This window comes from Aquarana catesbeiana, linkage group LG03, assembly GCF_042186555.1.
Source record: "Aquarana catesbeiana isolate 2022-GZ linkage group LG03, ASM4218655v1, whole genome shotgun sequence".
NCBI classification, from domain to species: Eukaryota; Metazoa; Chordata; class Amphibia; order Anura; family Ranidae; genus Aquarana; species Aquarana catesbeiana.
The window spans coordinates 84,187,728-84,205,055 of NC_133326.1; the positions used below are offsets into that span (position 1 = coordinate 84,187,728).

The 17,328-nt window shown below is 43.0% G+C and overlaps 1 protein-coding gene and 1 pseudogene across 1 annotated transcript in view; both read right to left on the reverse strand.

Annotated features, from left to right (window-relative positions):
- Nucleotides 1-17,328, reverse strand: part of RAB27A (RAB27A, member RAS oncogene family) — a 170,166-nt gene that overhangs the window by 132,421 nt on the left and 20,417 nt on the right. The gene's annotated exons all lie outside the window — the stretch shown is intronic.
- Nucleotides 9,735-9,853, reverse strand: LOC141135660 (5S ribosomal RNA; annotated as a pseudogene).

Consider the following 17,328-nt stretch of genomic DNA (forward strand, 5'->3'; position numbering starts at 1 on the left):
GAAGGTGTAGAACCATCTCAAGGATGATCAGAAGAAATGGACAGCACCTGAGTTATATGAGTGTCACAGCAAAGGGTCTGAATACTTAGGACCATGTGATATTTCAGTTTTTCTTTTTTAATAAATCTGCAAAAATGTCAACAATTCTGTGTTTTTCGGTCAATATGGGGTGCTGTGTGTACATTAATTAGGAAAAAAAAATGAACTTAAATGGATTTTAGCAAATAGCTGCAATATAACAAAGAGTGAAAAATTTAAGGGGGTCTGAATACTTTCCATCCCGTGTGTGTGTATAATATATATATATATATATATATATATATATATATATATATATATATATATATATATATATATATATATATATATATATATATACATACATACATATCATACACACAGTAGACCAGGGGTAGGCAACCTCGGCGCTCCAGCTGTATTTAAACTACAAATCCCATCATGCCTCTGCCTCTAGAAGTCAATGCTGTGATTGTCAGGGTCTAGCAATGTTTCATGGGACTTGTAGTTTCACCACAGCTGGAGGACCACGGTTGCCAACCCCTGCAGTAGACCAAAAAAAAAAATGGCACTTGATAAAATGAATGACTTCTTACCTCAAGGTCGCTAAGAGACGTTCATCTGCAGGTACACACCTTCTCATGTTGGTATGTCTCTGCTGCAGCCGTGGGTGCAGCTGGTCCAGTAAGTAGTGGAATGTGGCTACGGTCATCCTGGTGAAGTTGAAAAACTTAGTGGGATATTGTCGGAGATGAGTGTAGTGTAGAGCCACAAAACCTTCAGAAGGCCGCTCCAGTAGCATGGGGTGGGTCCAAAATTGACGTCTCCGAGCCACAATCTGCTTTTTTTTGCTCTTCATTCTCCTCATATAGGCAAATATGACAAACAACGTCAGGCTGTCCCAAAAATTGTTGGAATCCATCACACAACGCAGATAGCACACACAAGGAAAAAGGACACAGCAAGGACAAGTCACTCACTGAAAACTGCAATGCAGCATGTGAGGAGCAATGCTTTCTGGGTAATGTCATCAAAGCCACAGAAACTGCTGTAAACGGATCTAAACAGATGCAAAAATGGAAGACCAATGAAAACGGAGATTAACGGAATGGAAGACGGATGAAGCAACGGATACGTTTTTAACGTAGCTAAACTGACGGTGCCCGTGTGAATGAGGCCTTAATGAAGGAAGTTTAACCACTATATTAACACACATTTGCTGGTTTCAAGTTAAAATCATTATTTATTGCTAGAAAGTTACTTAGAACCCCCAAACATTATATATTTTGTTTAGCAGAGACCCTAGGGAATAAAATGGTGGTTGTTGCAATATTTTATGTCACATTGTATTTGTGTAGTAGGCTTTCAAATGCAATTTTTTTTTGGAAAAAAAATTACACTTTAACCACTTAAGGACCGCCTCACGCCAATGTACATCGGCAGAATGGCACGGGCAGGCAGAATCACGTACATCCGTTCGTGGCCCCCCCCTCGCGATCGCCAGCAGCAAAGGAAATTATGTCAACTCTCCTCGGCTCGGTATTTTCCGTTGCGGCCCTGAGGAGAGAAGACATCACTGTGAGTGCACAACACACACACATACAGTAGAACATGCCAGGCACACAAAACACCCCCCATTTACCCCCCGATCCCCCCCCCTATCTCCCCGTCACACTGACACCAAGCAATTTTTTTTTTTTTTTTTTTCGGATTGCTGCATGGTGTCAGTTTGTGACAGTTACTGTGTTAGGGCAGTTACTGTTAGCCCCCTTTAGGTCTAGGATACCCCCCTAACCCCCCCTAATAAAGTTTTAACCCCTTGATCACCCCCTGTCGCCAGTGTCACTAAGCGATCATTTTTCTGATCGCTGTATTAGTGTCACTGGTGACGCTAGTTAGGGACGTAAATATTTAGGTTCGCCGTCAGCGTTTTATAGCGACAGGGACCCCCATATACTACCTAATAAATGTTTTAACCCCTTGATTGTCCCCTAGTTAACCCTTTCACCACTGATCACCATATAACTGTTACGGGTGACGCTGGTTAGTTCGTTTATTTATTATAGTGTCAGGGCACCCGCCGTTTATTACCGAATAAAAGTTTAGCCCCCTGATCGCCCGGCGGTGATATGCGTCGCCCCAGGCAGCGTCAGATTAGCGCCAGTACCGCTAACACCCACGCACGCAGCATACGCCTCCCTTAGTGGTATAGTATCTGTACGGATCAATATCTGATCCGATCAGATCTATAATAGTGTCCCCAGCAGTTTAGGGTTCTCAAAAACACAGTGTTAGCGGGATCAGCCCAGATACCTGCTAGCACCTGTGTTTTGCCCCTCCGCCCGGCCCAGCCCACCCAAGTGCAGTATCGATCGATCACTGTCACTTACAAAACACTAAACGCATAACTGCAGCGTTCGCAGAGTCAGGCCTGATCCCTGCGATCCCTAACAGTTTTTTTGGTAGCGTTTTGGTGAACTGGGAAGCACCAGTGGCCTAGTACACCCCGGTCGTAGTCAAACCAGCACTGCAGTAACACTTGGTGACGTAGCGAGTCCCATAAGTGCAGTTCAAGCTGGTGAGGTGGCAAGCACAAGTAGTGTCCCGCTGCCACCAAGAAGACAAAACACAGCCCCGTCGTGCCCTTCCTGCTGCATTCGCCAATCCTAATTGGGAACCCACCACTTCTGCAGCGCCTGTACTTCCCCCATTCACATCCCCAACCAAATGCAGTCGGCTGCATGAGAGGCATTTTCCTTATGTCCTCCCGAGTACCCCTACCCAACGAGCCCCCCAAAGAAAATGCCGTGTCTGCAGAAAGCGTGGATATAGGCGTGACACCCGCTATTATTGTCCCTCCTGTCCTGACAATCCTGGTCTTTGCATTGGTGAATGTTTTGAACGCTACCATTCACTAGTTGAGTATTAGCGTAGGGTACAGCATTGCACAGACAAGGCATACTTTCACAGGGTCTCCCAAGATGCCATTGCATTTTGAGAGACCCGAACCTGGAACCGGTTACAGTTACAAAAGTTAGTTACAAAAAAAAAAAAAGTGTAAAAAAAAAAAAATATATATATAAAATAAAAAAAATAGTTGTCGTTTTATTGTTCTCTCTCTCTCTATTGTTCTGCTCTTTTTTACTGTATTCTATTCTGCAATGTTTTATTGTTATTATGTTTTATCATGTTTGCTTTTCAGGTATGCAATTTTTTATACTTTACCGTTTACTGTGTTTTATTGTTAACCATTTTTTTGTCTTCAGGTACGCCATTCACGACTGAGTGGTTATACCAGAATGATGCCTGCAGGTTTAGGCATCATCTTGGTATCATTCTTTTCAGCCAGCGGTCGGCTTTCATGTAAAAGCAATCCTAGCAGCTAATTAGCCTCTAGACTGCTTTTACAAGCAGTGGGAGGGAATGCCCCCCCCCCCCCGTCTTCCGTGTTTTTCTCTGGCTCTCCTGTCTAGACAGGGAACCTGAGAATGCAGCCGGTGATTCAGCCAGCTGACCATAGAGCTGATCAGAGACCAGCATGGCTCCAAACATCTCTATGGCCTAAGAAACCGGAAGCTACGAGCATTTCATGACTTTCGCCGGATGTAAACAGCGCCATTGGGAAATTGGGAAAGCATTTTATCACACCGATCTTGGTGTGGTCAGATGCTTTGAGGGCAGAGGAGAGATCTAGGGTCTAATAGACCCCAATTTTTTCAAAAAAAAGCACCCCTGTCCCCCCCTGCTCTCACGCAAAGGCGAACGCAAGTGTCGGTCTGGCGTCAAATGTAAACAGCAATTGCACCATGCATGCGAGGTGTCACCGCGAACGTCAGATCGAGGGTAGTAATTTTAGCAGTAGACCTCCTCTGTAAATCTAAAGTGGTAACCTGTAAAGGCTTTTAAAAATGTTTGTCGCCACTGCACGTTTGTGCGCAATTTTAAAGCATGTCATGTTTGGTATCCATGTACTCGGCCTAAGATCATCTTTTTTATTTCATCAAACATTTGGGCAATATGGTGTGTTGGTGTGTTTTAGTGCATTCAAATTTTAAAAAAAGTGTGTTTTTTCCCCAAAAAATGCGTTTGAAAAATCGCTGCGCAAATACTGTGTGAAAAAAAAAAAATGAAACACCCACCATTTTAATCTGTAGGGCATTTGCTTTAAAAAAATATATAATGTTTGGGGGTTCAAAGTAATTTTCTTGCAAAAAAAAATAATCTTTTCATGTAAACAAAAAGTGTCAGAAAGGGCTGTGTCTTCAAGTGGTTAGAAGAGTGGGTGATGTGTGACATAAGCTTCTAAATGTTGTGCATAAAATGCCAGGACAGTTCAACCCCCCCCCCCCAAATGACCCCATTTTGGAAAGTAGACACCCCAAGCTATTTGCTGAGAGTCATGTCGAGTCCATGGAATACTTTATATTGTGACACAAGTTGCGGGAAAGAGACAACATTTTTTTATTTTTTTTGTTGTCACTCAATGATATATTGCTCAAACATGCCATGGGAATATGTGAAATTACACCCCAAAATACATTCTGTTGCTTCTCCTGAGTACAGGGATACCACATGTGTGAGACTTTTTGGGAGCCTAGCCGCGTACGGGACCCCGAAAACCAAGCACTGCTTTCAGGCTTTCTAAAGGCGTAAATTTTTGATTTCACTCTTCACTGCCTGTCACAGTTTCGGAGGCCATGGAATGCCCAGGTGGCACAAAACCCCCCAAATTACCCCATTTTGGAAAGTAGACACCCCAAGCTATTTGCTGAGAGGTATAGTGAGTATTTTGCAGACCTCACTTTTTGTCACAAAGTTTTGAAAATTGAAAAAAGAAAAAAAAAAAAGTTTTTTCTTGTCTTTCTTCATTTTCAAAAACAAATGAGAGCTGCAAAATACTCACCATGCCTCTCAGCAAATAGCTTGGGGTGTCTACTTTCCAAAATGGGGTCATTTGGGGGGGTTTTGTGCCACCTGGGCATTCCATGGCCTTCGAAACTGTGATAGGCAGTGAAGAGTGAAATCAAAAATTTACACCCTTAGAAGAAGGCGGTGATTGGTTTTCGGGGCCCCGTACGTGGCTAGGCTCCCAAAAAGTCCCACACATGTGGTATCCCCATACTCAGGAGAAGCAGCTAAATGTATTTTGGGGTGCAATTCCACATATTCCCATGGCCTGTGTGAGCAATATATATCTTTTAGTGACAACTTTGTGCAAAAAAATTTTTAAAAAATTGTCACTTTCCCGCAACTTGTGTCAAAATATAAAATATTCCATGGACTCAACATGCCTCTCAGCAAATAGCTTGGGGTGTCTACTTTCCAAAATGGGGTCATTGGGGGGGTTTTGTGCCATCTGGGCATTTTATGGCCTTCAAAACTGTGATAGGCAGTGAAGAGTGAAATCAAAAATTTACACCCTTAGAAGAAGGCGGTGATTGGTTTTCGGGGCCCCGTACGCGGCTAGGCTCCCAAAAAGTCCCAAACATGTGGTATCCCCGTACTCAGGAGAAGCAGCTGAATGTATTTTGGGGTGCAATTCCACATATGCCCATGGCCTGTGTGAGCAATATATCATTTAGTGACAACTTTTTGTAAATTTTTTTTTTTGTCATTATTCAATCACTTGGGACAAAAAAAAATAAATATTCAATGGGCTCAATATGCCTCTCAGCAATTTCCTTGGGGTGTCTACTTTCCAAAATGGGGTCATTTGGGGGGGGTTTGTACTGCTCTGCCATTTTAGCAACTCAAGAAATGACATAGGCAGTCATAAACTAAAAGCTGTGTAAATTCCAGAAAATGTACCCTAGTTTGTAGACACTATAACTTTTGCGCAAACCAATAAATATACGCTTATTGACATATTTTTTTTACCAAAGACATGTGGCCGAATACATTTTGGCCTAAATGTATGACTAAAATTGAGTTTATTGGATTTTTTTAACAACAAAAAGTAGAATATATAATTTTTTTCAAAATTTTCGGTCTTTTTCCGTTTATAGCGCAAAAAATAAAAACGGCAGAGGTGATCAAATACCATCAAAAGAAAGCTCTATTTGTGGGAAGAAAAGGACGCAAATTTCGTTTTGGTACAGCATTGCATGACCGCGCAATTAGCAGTTAAAGCGACGCAGTGCCAAATTGAAAAAAGTCCTCTGGTCCTTATGCAGCATAATGTTTCGGGGCTAAAGTGGTTAATGAATTCAAAAAAAAAAACAGTAAAGTTAGCCCAATTTTTTTGTATAATATGAAAGATGTTACACCGTGAGAATCGTGATCTTTATTCTAAGCAAAAAAAAAAAAAAAAAAATTGTGATTCTCATTTTGGCCAGAATCATATAGAATAGATAGATATACACACACACAACCAATTTGTGGACTCTAAAACTTTCCAACATGCTAAATAATATACACTGATTTGGGTTATTTTCACCAAAGAAAGGTAGCAGAATACAGTTTGACCTAAATTTATTAAGATTTAGTCGCACAATTTTATAACAGAAAATAAAAACAGGATTTTTATTACAGCTTACCTGTAAAATCCTTTTCTCTGAAGTTCATCATGGGACACAGAGCCATAGTAATTACTATGTGGGTTATAGGCCACCTTTAGGTGATGGACACTGGCACACCCTAAGGCAGGAAGTCCACTCCCTATATAACCCCTCCCACTACTGGGAGTACCTCAGTTTTGTAGTAAAGCAATACACGTGTATACCAGAAAGAGGGGAGGGACCTCTGTGTCCCGTGATGTACTTCAAAGAAAAGGATTCTACAGGTAAGCTGTTATAAAAATCCTATTTTCTTAATCGTACATCACAGGACACAGAGAGATAGTAATTACTATGTGGGATGTCCCATAGCAATGCCAACTGAGGGGAGGGAGACCCAACATAATTAGGGCAACATGAGACTAGAGGAGTTATACTGCTGCCTGCAGCACACTACGCCCAAAGGTGATATCCTCATGCCTTTTTACATTCACCTGATAAAATCTGGTAAAATGTATGGAGTGAAGACCAAGTTGAGGCCTTGCAGATTTGAACCATGGAAGCTTGGTGACTCCCACGAAGCACTAACAGTCCTAGTGGAGTGCGCTTTTGATTTGAGAGGGTGGAATCCTCCTCATTAAACCATAAGCCTGAACAGTTAACTTGCTGAATCCATTTAGAAATAATAGATTTCGATGCTGCCTGTCCTTTTTCTAGGACCTCCAGGCAACACAACAAAACATCTGTTTTTTGAATCTGAGCAGTCGCCTTCAAGTAGACCTTAAGTGCTCTCACTACATCAAGAGAATGTTGTAATTTTCCTTCCGTGGAACAGATTCTGGAAAAAATGAAGGTAGAACAATATCCTAGTTCGGATAAAACTAGACACTACCTTCGGTAGAAAGTTAGGATGAGGACGTAATATTACCTTATCCTTGTGAATAATCAAATATGACTCTTACAAAAAGAGCAGCCAACTCTGATACCCTACTTGCAGAAGATATGGCTACCAGAAAATTAGATTCCTTGTCAAAAGGACCAAGGGAATATGCTGTATCGGCTCAAAATGGCTGTTTCAGCAATGCCGACAGAACTAAATCCAAGTCCCAAGGGTTCAGGGGTGACTTAACCGGAGGATTAAGCCACGTTATCCCCTGAATAAGCTACGAACCAAAGAATGCAAAGCAAGTGGTTGTTGAAATAATACCAACAAGGCCGAAACCTGGCCTTTGATAGTACGCAAGGCCAGTTTCATTTCTAACCCCATCTACAGAAAGTCAAGGATTCTACCTTTGACATACTTCCTGGGGTGCCAACCCCTGGATTCACACCAGGAGACACATGCTTTCTCGACTCTAACCTATGATTCTGGAAGCCAGTTTCCCTGCATTAATCAAGGTAAATACCACTGGATCTGACAGCCCACACTTCTTCAGAATGTGGGATTCAACAGCTAAACTGTTAAATTTAGCGTTTGTAATGTAGGATGGAATACCGGACCTTGCGAGAGAAGGTCTGGACGTGGTGGTAGGGTCCATAGGTCCCCTACCACCATCCTTATGATCTCTGCATATCAAGATCTTCTGGGCCACAAGAATCACCGATTTCCCTTCCTGCTTGATCCTGCAAAACAGTCGTGGAAAAAGCAGATTAGGAGGAAATGCATAAATCAGTGAGAACTGATTCCACGGGAACACCAAGGCATCTGTTCCGCATGCTAGTGGATCCCTTGTTCTTGACACAAAGTTGTCGATTTTCTTGTTGAACCTGGGCGCAAACAGATCTACGTCTGGGATCCCCCATCTTCGGCATATTGCCGGGAAGATATCAGGGTGAAGGGAACATTCTCCCGGGAAAAACTGCTGTCGACTCAAGTAGTCCGCCTGCCAATTTTCTATTCCTGGAATGAAGACTGCCGATAGGAAAGGTACATTGTTTTCTGCCCAAATTGAGATTTCATTCACCTCTCTATGGGCCACACGATTTGTCGTGCCCCCTTGGTGATTGATATAGGCCACTGCTGTGGTATGTTCGGATTGGATCCTGACCGGATAATTCCGTTACCTGAACATCCAGGCCCTCAGGGCCAATCGCGCTGCCTGGATCTCTAGAATGTTGATGGGCATTCTTGATCTGGACTATTTCCCTTGAACAGTCGCTTCTTCCCAGACTGCTCCCCAACTCAAATGGCTGGCATCTGCTGTTACCATCTTCCAGGTAGCTGGTAGGAAAGATTTTCCCTTCTGCAGATTCTTGGTTATCAACCACCAACTGAGGCCCCGGCGCACCCTGGAGACAGACACATTGGGAAACCTAGAGCTTGGACCTACTTGTTCCAAGCTGACAAAATACTGTTTTGCAGTAGGCTCAAATGAAACCGAGCATAAGTAATGGCCTCAAATGAAGCCACCATCTTTCCCAACAACCTCATGCAAAGTCGAATCGAAGGATTCTTCTTTGCTATGACCATCTGAATCAGTTCCTTTATGGCACTGATCTTGGCCTGGGGCAAGAATACCTTTTCCTGGGCTGTATCAATAATCAGACCCAAGTATTCCAATCTCCTTGATAGTTTTTTTTAAGGAGGATTTCTCTAGGTTGAGAATCCGACCTTGGTATTCCAGGTAGTTGACTGTAGATCATGCTTTGGTCTAAGCAGTCTACCGACTGGTCTATCAAGAGCAGATCATCTAGGTAAGCTATAATCGTTATACCTTGGGGCCTTAATCCGGCTACAGGAGGGGCCAGACCTTTGTAAATACTCGAGGTGCAGTAGCTAGACTGAAAGGCAGAGCTAATAACTGAAAAAGAAGATTTTCTACCTCAAAATGTAGATATTTCTGGTGAGCGGGAAATATGGGTACATGGAGGTATGCATCCCTGATGTCTATTGACACCAGAAGTTCTCCACCTTGTAGGAGGGAGACTACGGATCGGATTGACTCCATGGGGAAAGAGCGGATATTTAGAACCGGTTTAGATATTTGAGATCTAGAATGGGTCTGACCTACTCATTTGGTTTTGGTACTGTGAAAAGGTTTAAATAAAACCCCAATCCCTGCTCTTGCATGGGAACCACTTAGATCAATCTTTTGAGACAAAAGATGGTCCAATGCTTGAAAGAGAGACTTCTTTTCCTCTGAAGTCTGAGAAAACAAGGAGACAGGGACCTTTGGAACTCAAGTTTGTACCCTAGAGTTATTGAGGAAGTCACCCATCTACAGCCTACGGCACCTGGCATTCCTAGGCGGTCTCCCATCCAGGTACTGGCCAGGCCCGACCCTACTTAGCCTCTGAGATCAGATGAGATCAGGCGCTTTCAGGGCAATGTGGCCGTAGATTCCGATACTCTTCCTGCCAGACCGTTGAGAACTGCGGAAGTCTTCCCCCCACTCAAGCGAGCGGGTGTGCCCCCTCATAAGGAGGCTTCAGTTTCCTTCTTGAACTTGACAGCGGAGGCCGTCGTGACTGCCTGGAAGCAGATGCTCCTGGAACTGGAGAAGAAGCTTGTTTAAATGAAATACGTTTACTCCTCTTCAAAACTAGCAAAAGGATACTTTTTGCAATAAAAAATTTTTGGGATGTATTTATCCAAATCATCCCTAAACAGCCGTTCACCGTGAAAAGGAAAACTAGCCAGGAGCTTTGCATGACGCTTCGGCTGACCAATTTTTCAACCATAAGATTCTATGCTTATGCACCAGCCAAGCGTAAGGCTTGAAGAATAGAACCTCTCATGGCGTCTATTGCCAAACAATGCCGCTGGTAACTCGGCTAAATCCTGGCCTGCTGATCAGGAATAAACTTGAGCACCTGTTCAGACTGGTCTCTCAAGGATTGACATACACCAATTGCTAGCGCAGGTTGAGACATCAGAAAAAAAGTGCTCTTTTTTTGTTTTTTGTTTAAGGGAAATTTCCAACTTATTATCCATTGGATCCCTAAGCATTTGAGCATTGTCTATCGGACAAGTCAAACTTTCATTTACAGAGGCTATAGCAGCGACAATTGCTGGTATCCCCATATTTAGTGAATTTTTCCTCCATAGGAAAAAGTGTTAAAACTTTATAGGAGGAAACAAAATGTTTATCTGGGTGATCCCACTCAGAATATATAAGCCTTTCCAGCAATGAATGGACAGGAAAGGCATGCGCAGCTTGAGGAGATTTTAGTGAACCCAAACAGGAAAGTGAAGTAGAAACTGGTGGTGACAAGAGCTTAATGGAATGAGACAACCAACCCACATCCCTTTATACATATACAATGGACGATTTTTCCTCTTAAGTGGGATTTTAAAGGGTGGAAGTCTCAAAAAAAGTATAACAAAAAGTATAAAAAAATTATCAGAATTTTATTGTATCAAAATTTAAAAGAAAAACATGTGCTAGAATAGAAACAATGGATAAAAGCAACAATGGATGCCAGAATTAACAAATGATGAAAAATACAACCAGGATATACATGACAGGTCGACAGAGCTACACAAAACCCCACAAAGGCTATATCAGCAAGGAGCCAATTGACAGTGCAGGCCCAACGCGTTTCGAGGCTTTATATAAGGATTACGACCTCTTCTTCAGGGGCTAGAGGTAAGGTGTATATCGGTCATGCTATTGCAGGGTCAATACTGTATGGCATCCACCCCAGGCAAGGGGGGAGGGGAGAACGGTAAGCCACCGGGGCCCAGATCCGAATATCAGCGACGCCGCCACACAACCAGGACCGCCAGCAGATCAGGACCAGACACAGAGGGCGTCACGTCCCTCAGCTGTATTTTAAATCCTCTTTTAAAATCTCTTTGTCAGCTATTGACGCAGGCTAGGATTATCTAAGCCTTGACTCCTCGGGCGGGTAAACAGCAACTGACAGCACCCCCAGTGTGTAGGATATACTAATGGTGCATAATGAAGGGTTGATCCCTGTGCTGATTCACACAACAGTGTTGTCTATAGTGGCTGATAGATTTTAGATACCTCGCTCCGGGGGAAAAAAATGGCAGAAGAGCGTCTATATTCAGCGGCTTGAGCATATTACCCTGGGAGGACACAGAACTGAAAGTGCAGCTGCTATGATATGCTCAAGCCGCTGAATATAGACGCTCTTCTGCCATTTTTTCCCCCGGAGCGAGGTATCTAAAATCTATCAGCCACTATAGACAACACTGTTATGTGAATCAGCACAGGGATCAACCCTTCATTATGCACCATTAGTATATCCTACACACTGGGGGTGCTGTCAGTTGCTGTTTACCTGCCCGAGGAGTCAAGGCTTAGATAATCCTAGCCTGCGTCAATAGCTGACAAAGAGATTTTGATAAAGAGAATTTAAAATACAGCTGAGGGACGTGACGCCCTCTGTGTCTGGTCCTGATCTGCTGGCGGTCCTGGTTGTGTGGCGGCGGCGCTGATATTCGGATCTGGGCCCCGGTGGCTTACCGTTCTCCCCTTCCCCCTTGCCTGGGGTGGATGCCATACAGTATTGACCCTGCAATAGCATGACAGATATACACCTTACCTCTAGCCCCTGAAGAAGAGGTCGTAATCCTTATATAAAGCCTCGAAACGCGTTGGGCCTGCACTGTCAATTGGCTCCTTGCTGATATAGCCTTCGTGGGGTTTTGTGTAGCTCTGTCGACCTGTCATGTATATCCTGGTTGTATTTTTCATCATTTGTTAATTCTGGCATCCATTGTTGCTTTTATCCATTGTTTCTATTCTAGCACATGTTTTTCTTTTAAATTTTGATACAATAAAATTCTGATAATTTTTTTATACTTTTTGTTATACTTTTTTTGAGACTTCCACCCTTTAAAATCCCACTTAAGAGGAAAAATCGTCCATTGCAAACAGGAAAGTGGGTATATCAACCGACTCAATGAAGAGTAGCAAAAAAAGTGGAGCCGACAATTTCAGTAAGAACTGCACCATCCATCTTTCAGATTGTGAAGCTGATGCCCCCCGCATTTGACCCCTCAGAAGAGGAGTCATCAGCCTTCTCACGGCCCCCTGAGGGAAATCGCATTTTATCCCATTCTGGGATGCGATCAAAGCCGCTAGCCAATCCCATCATGGCTTGAGGAAAACCCTCTTCAGTAATATAGACAGGGGCTGCAGTGTTGTAAACAATTGCAATATTTGATAGCCCTGATCACTTACTCTGACTGGCCACCCCAGAACTCTCAGGGGAGGATGCCAATGTAGAGTGTTTAGAGCTTGGTGTTTCTACTACCCCTTCTGACCATAGCCGATGCACAAATACAGAGGGACTACCAAAAGAAAAATCGCATCCACTGCTTGAGCAAATAGTCCAGCAACTGCCGCTGCTATTTAACGCTCAGCCTGATGCTTTTAGTAAATGTGCCAAAGGAATACCTGTGTCACCACTTACATGCCTCTTTATAGCTTTTGTGTCTGTCCGACAGCTGCAGTCATCGAAAATAGAGTCTTTTTAAAAGTACCCCCGCGCTGGACGTTGATGCACGCCAAGCTAAACCACGCCCACTCCATGCTCCCACTGTGCCCTCCCCCTCTCAAAAAAAAGAGCATTTTCCTACGCGAGAGCGACAGGATCGGCGTGTGCGTGGGGGGAGGGCGGCAAGGAGGAGGGCTGTGACAAACCGCCATGCAGAGGCGGAAGAGAACAGAGCAACATCCGCCGATCGTTCTGCTTCTCCCTCTACTCAGAAAGAGGGGGAGAGCTTTTGTCCGGGTGGGGGGTGTTTGTTAGAGAAAAATCCCCCCCCCCCCCCCAACATCTTACCGGAGTCCTGTGACTGCTAGTCGGAGAGAGATCTGTCAGTGGGGGATCGTGGGCTTCTGGTAAGCAAGAACCCCTTATTGGTGGTGGATTTCCTCACAAGTTTTTTTACTAATTGCAAAAGTGGCACCATGTATGGTTGGACTTTTTAATCACGGGGGATACCGCCAATCAGGCCCTCCTGGACACTCGCTGTGGTTTCTTTTTAATTTTGGTTTATAATACCGTCACTAGGATTTTTGGTGTATTATTCCCACATGATTAGGTGGGGTTGTCTAATCATTAATTGCTTACAATTTCTTAAGTACATTTTTTGTATATTTATTCACCAGGTATATGACCGTTCTTATGATTGGTCAGTCTATGAGAACACAATTCAATTTCATTTATAGCGCGATTCTAGGTTTTTAATTTTCATGCAACACTGTACCCAAACAAAATTTTTATCATTTTGTTGACACAAATAGAGCTTTCTTTTGGTGGTATTTAATCACCGCCGGGTTATTTATTTTTTGCTAAATGAATAAAAAAAGACCGAAGATTTAAAAAAAAAAAAAAAAAAAAACTACCACATTTTTATTTGTTTCTTAATCGTACATCACGGGACACAGAGCCATAGTAATTACTATGTGGGTTATAGGCCACCTTCAGGTGATGGACACTGGCACACCCTAAGTCCCCTTTCACACTTATACGACTTGTCCCACAATTTTGTACTGCAAAATCGTATGACAAGTCATTCTCCATGATTTTCAATGGCTACCATTCATATTGGCATGACTTAAGTCATGCAGACTTCAAAGTAGTCCCTGCACTACTTTGGTCCAACTTCCATGCGAGTTGTACTCCATAGACCTCAATGTTAAACCCTCAAGTAGCATGCAAATCATATCTGAATAATATAGACACGATTTCAGTACGACTTTGTAAGCACAAGCCTCCCACCATGTATGTTTTCATTTGTTAATGCCAAAGTTGTGGCAAAGTAGTACTGATCTCAAATCGTGGCAAAATCACGCAAATTCGCGTTAAAAGCGTGTCGGTAAAATCGTCCAACTTTAAAGTCGCACAAGTGTGAAAGGGGCCTTAGACAGGAAGTCCATTCCCTATATCAGTGTTTCTCAACTCCAGTCCTCAAGGCGCACCAACAGGTCTTGTTTTCAGGATTTCCCTCAGATGAAACGGCTGCGGTAATTACTAAGGCAGTCATACTGATTAAATACTGATTAACTCACCTGTGCAAAATAATGGTTAGCCTGAAAACATGACCTGTTGGGGCGCCTCGAGGACTGGAGTTGAGAAACACTGCCCTATATAACCCCTCCCACTACTGGGAGTACCTCGGTTTTTTTCGCCAGTGTCAGGTGTTGGGTAGGGTGGTGTGTCGCTCCGCCCTATGCGGGGTTTCGTAATAGGTTACATCCTCCTGGTACCCCTGGACGATGTAACCCATTATGAAACTGCGCGTAGGGCGTTGCGACATGCTGACGTCACCTCGTGTTGCTACTGATCGCTCCAGCAGGACGGGGTTGTCTGAGTGCCACCGGCCGGCGCACCAGACACTAAGGCTTGCTACTGTTTTTTTACGTAAGTGCATTACTGTTTTTATTACTAATAAACAAGAAGATTTTACACTATGGAGCGTTTATCTCTTTCTCCGTCATGCATATCCACCTTTGATCCACAAATGGTATTAGGAGAATTTTGTTAGGAAGCTTTGCTGAGGAGCTTTGGAGATCGCAGTACCATCCCCACTTTATTGGAAACAGCTGATCCATTTGATGTGCTTTGCGAGGTTATCCTATATACAGGCTTCCCGTGATTCTCTGTAGTGGGGGGATCGTGGGCTTCTGGTAAGCAGTAACCCCTTACTTATCGATGGTGGATTTCCTCACAAGTTTTTTACTAATTGCAAAAGTGGCACCACGTATGGTTGGACTTTTTAATCACGGGGGATACCGCCAATCAGGCCCTCCTGGACACTCACTGTGGTTTCTTTTTAAATTTTTGTTTATAATACTGTCACTAGGATTTTTGGTGTATTATTCCCACATGATTAGGTGGGGTTGTCTAATCATTAATTGTTTACAATTTCTTAAGTACATTTTTCATTTATTTATTCACCAAGTATATGACCGTTCTTATGATTGGTCAGTCTATGAGAACACAATTCAATTTCATTTATAGCGCGATTCTAGGTTTTTAATTTTTGTGCACTGTGTTTATGTTATACAGGAGAATTGCTGCCGTTTTTCACATGTTTATCCATTTGTTAATTTTGAATGGGTTTATGTTATTTATTTTCTTTTTCTTGCCTTACCCTAGCGCAGTTTGAGTTCCCTTTTTCCTACAGTGTTGCATGACCATGCAATTGTCAAAGTGCGACAGCGCTAAAAGCTGAAAATTGGCCTGGGCAGAAAGGGGTAAAAGTGCCCGGTATTGAAGTGGTTAATGTGTATGTCACAGCATAGCGAACAGAATGTAAATGTTGAAAATAAGAACTACACGTCAGAAATAGCAAGGAATCTGTTGCATGGTTTTCATGAATTTGGTACAGAACTTTCGAATATGGCCATAACTAGAGCTGCACAATTAATCGTTAAAAAATCGTGATCTCGATTCACCCCCTCTGACAATCTGTCCTGCTGAGTTTGCCGATTCTTTCATATAAACAAGTGGAGAGATTATCTGCTCACTCAGCTGTCAAAAGAAAGCATCCGGGCAGTCTGCCAAGTTTAAAACTTGAAACATTGTAACCAACTTCCTTCTTAGATCAAAGGGATAAACTTCTCTGTGTAAACAAATAACCCACGTGTAAATGCAGGAAGTTTAACCACTTAAAGCGGAGGTCCGCTGAAAAAAAAAAAAAAAAAATTTAAAAGCCAGCAGCTACAAATACTGCAGCTGCTGACTTTTAATATACGGACACTTACCTGTCCAGGGAGCCCGTAATGTCGGCAGGTGAAGCCGATCCGTCCTTCGGCTCTCGGCTGCTGCCGCCGCCATCCTCGGTAAGGGAATAAGGAAGTGAAGCCGTGCGGCTTCACTTCCTGGTTTCCTACTGCGCATGCGTGAGATGCGCTGCGCGTCCTCTCTGGTTCCTGCTGTGTTCTGTGTCTCACAGAATACAGCGGTGGAGGAGAGTGTAGGCACCGGAAGTGGCGTAGGTCACCGCAAGCGCTGCAGTTATCTATGCCAGGAAGTGGGAGCAAATACCTGTATTAGACAGGTATCTGCTTCCCCCTCCCCCCTGAAAAGGTGCCAAATGTGACACCGGGGGGGGGGGGGGGATCCAAAAAGTGGAAGTTCCATTTTTGGGGTGGAACTCCACTTTAAAGTCTAAATCTTTTTCTGACACTTCTTAAAATCAATATTTTTTGTTAAAAATATCACTTAGAACCCCCAAACATTTACATACATATACATACATACATACATACATACATACACACACACACACACTTTTTTTTAGCAGAGACCCTAGGGAATAAAATGGCAATTGCTGCAATATTTTATGTCACACTGTATTTGCCCAGCGGGTCTTTCAAATGCAATTTTTTGGGGAAAAAATATACGTCAATAAATAAATTTTAAAAAAAATGAAACAGTAAAGTTAGCACATTTTTTTTGTTTTAATGTGAAAGATGATGTTGCGCCGCGAGAATCATGAGAGAATCGCGATCTATCCTCTAAGCAAAAAAATCGTGATTCTCATTTAGCCAGAATCGTGAAGCTCTAGCCAGAACGCAAAAGAAGTGTCACAAATGCTTCACTTAAGAAACCTTGGGGCTATTCAAAGTAGAGTTCTGATTTAAAACAGATAAATTAGTCCTCCAATTAGGAGTTGTATCTTTCCGCACAAACTGAAATGAATTTTGACTTAATCTTACACCCCTCGTCTTTTTAAAATTCATAATTTCTCGGACATTCCAAGCAGCATAACCACAGACCGGTTAGTCATACCATTCCTTCATCAATCTTGTCACTTTCTTCTGAGATCTGAAGGACGAATGTATTTTATATGACTGTCCTGCCACTTGACTTCTATATCTTCTGATGT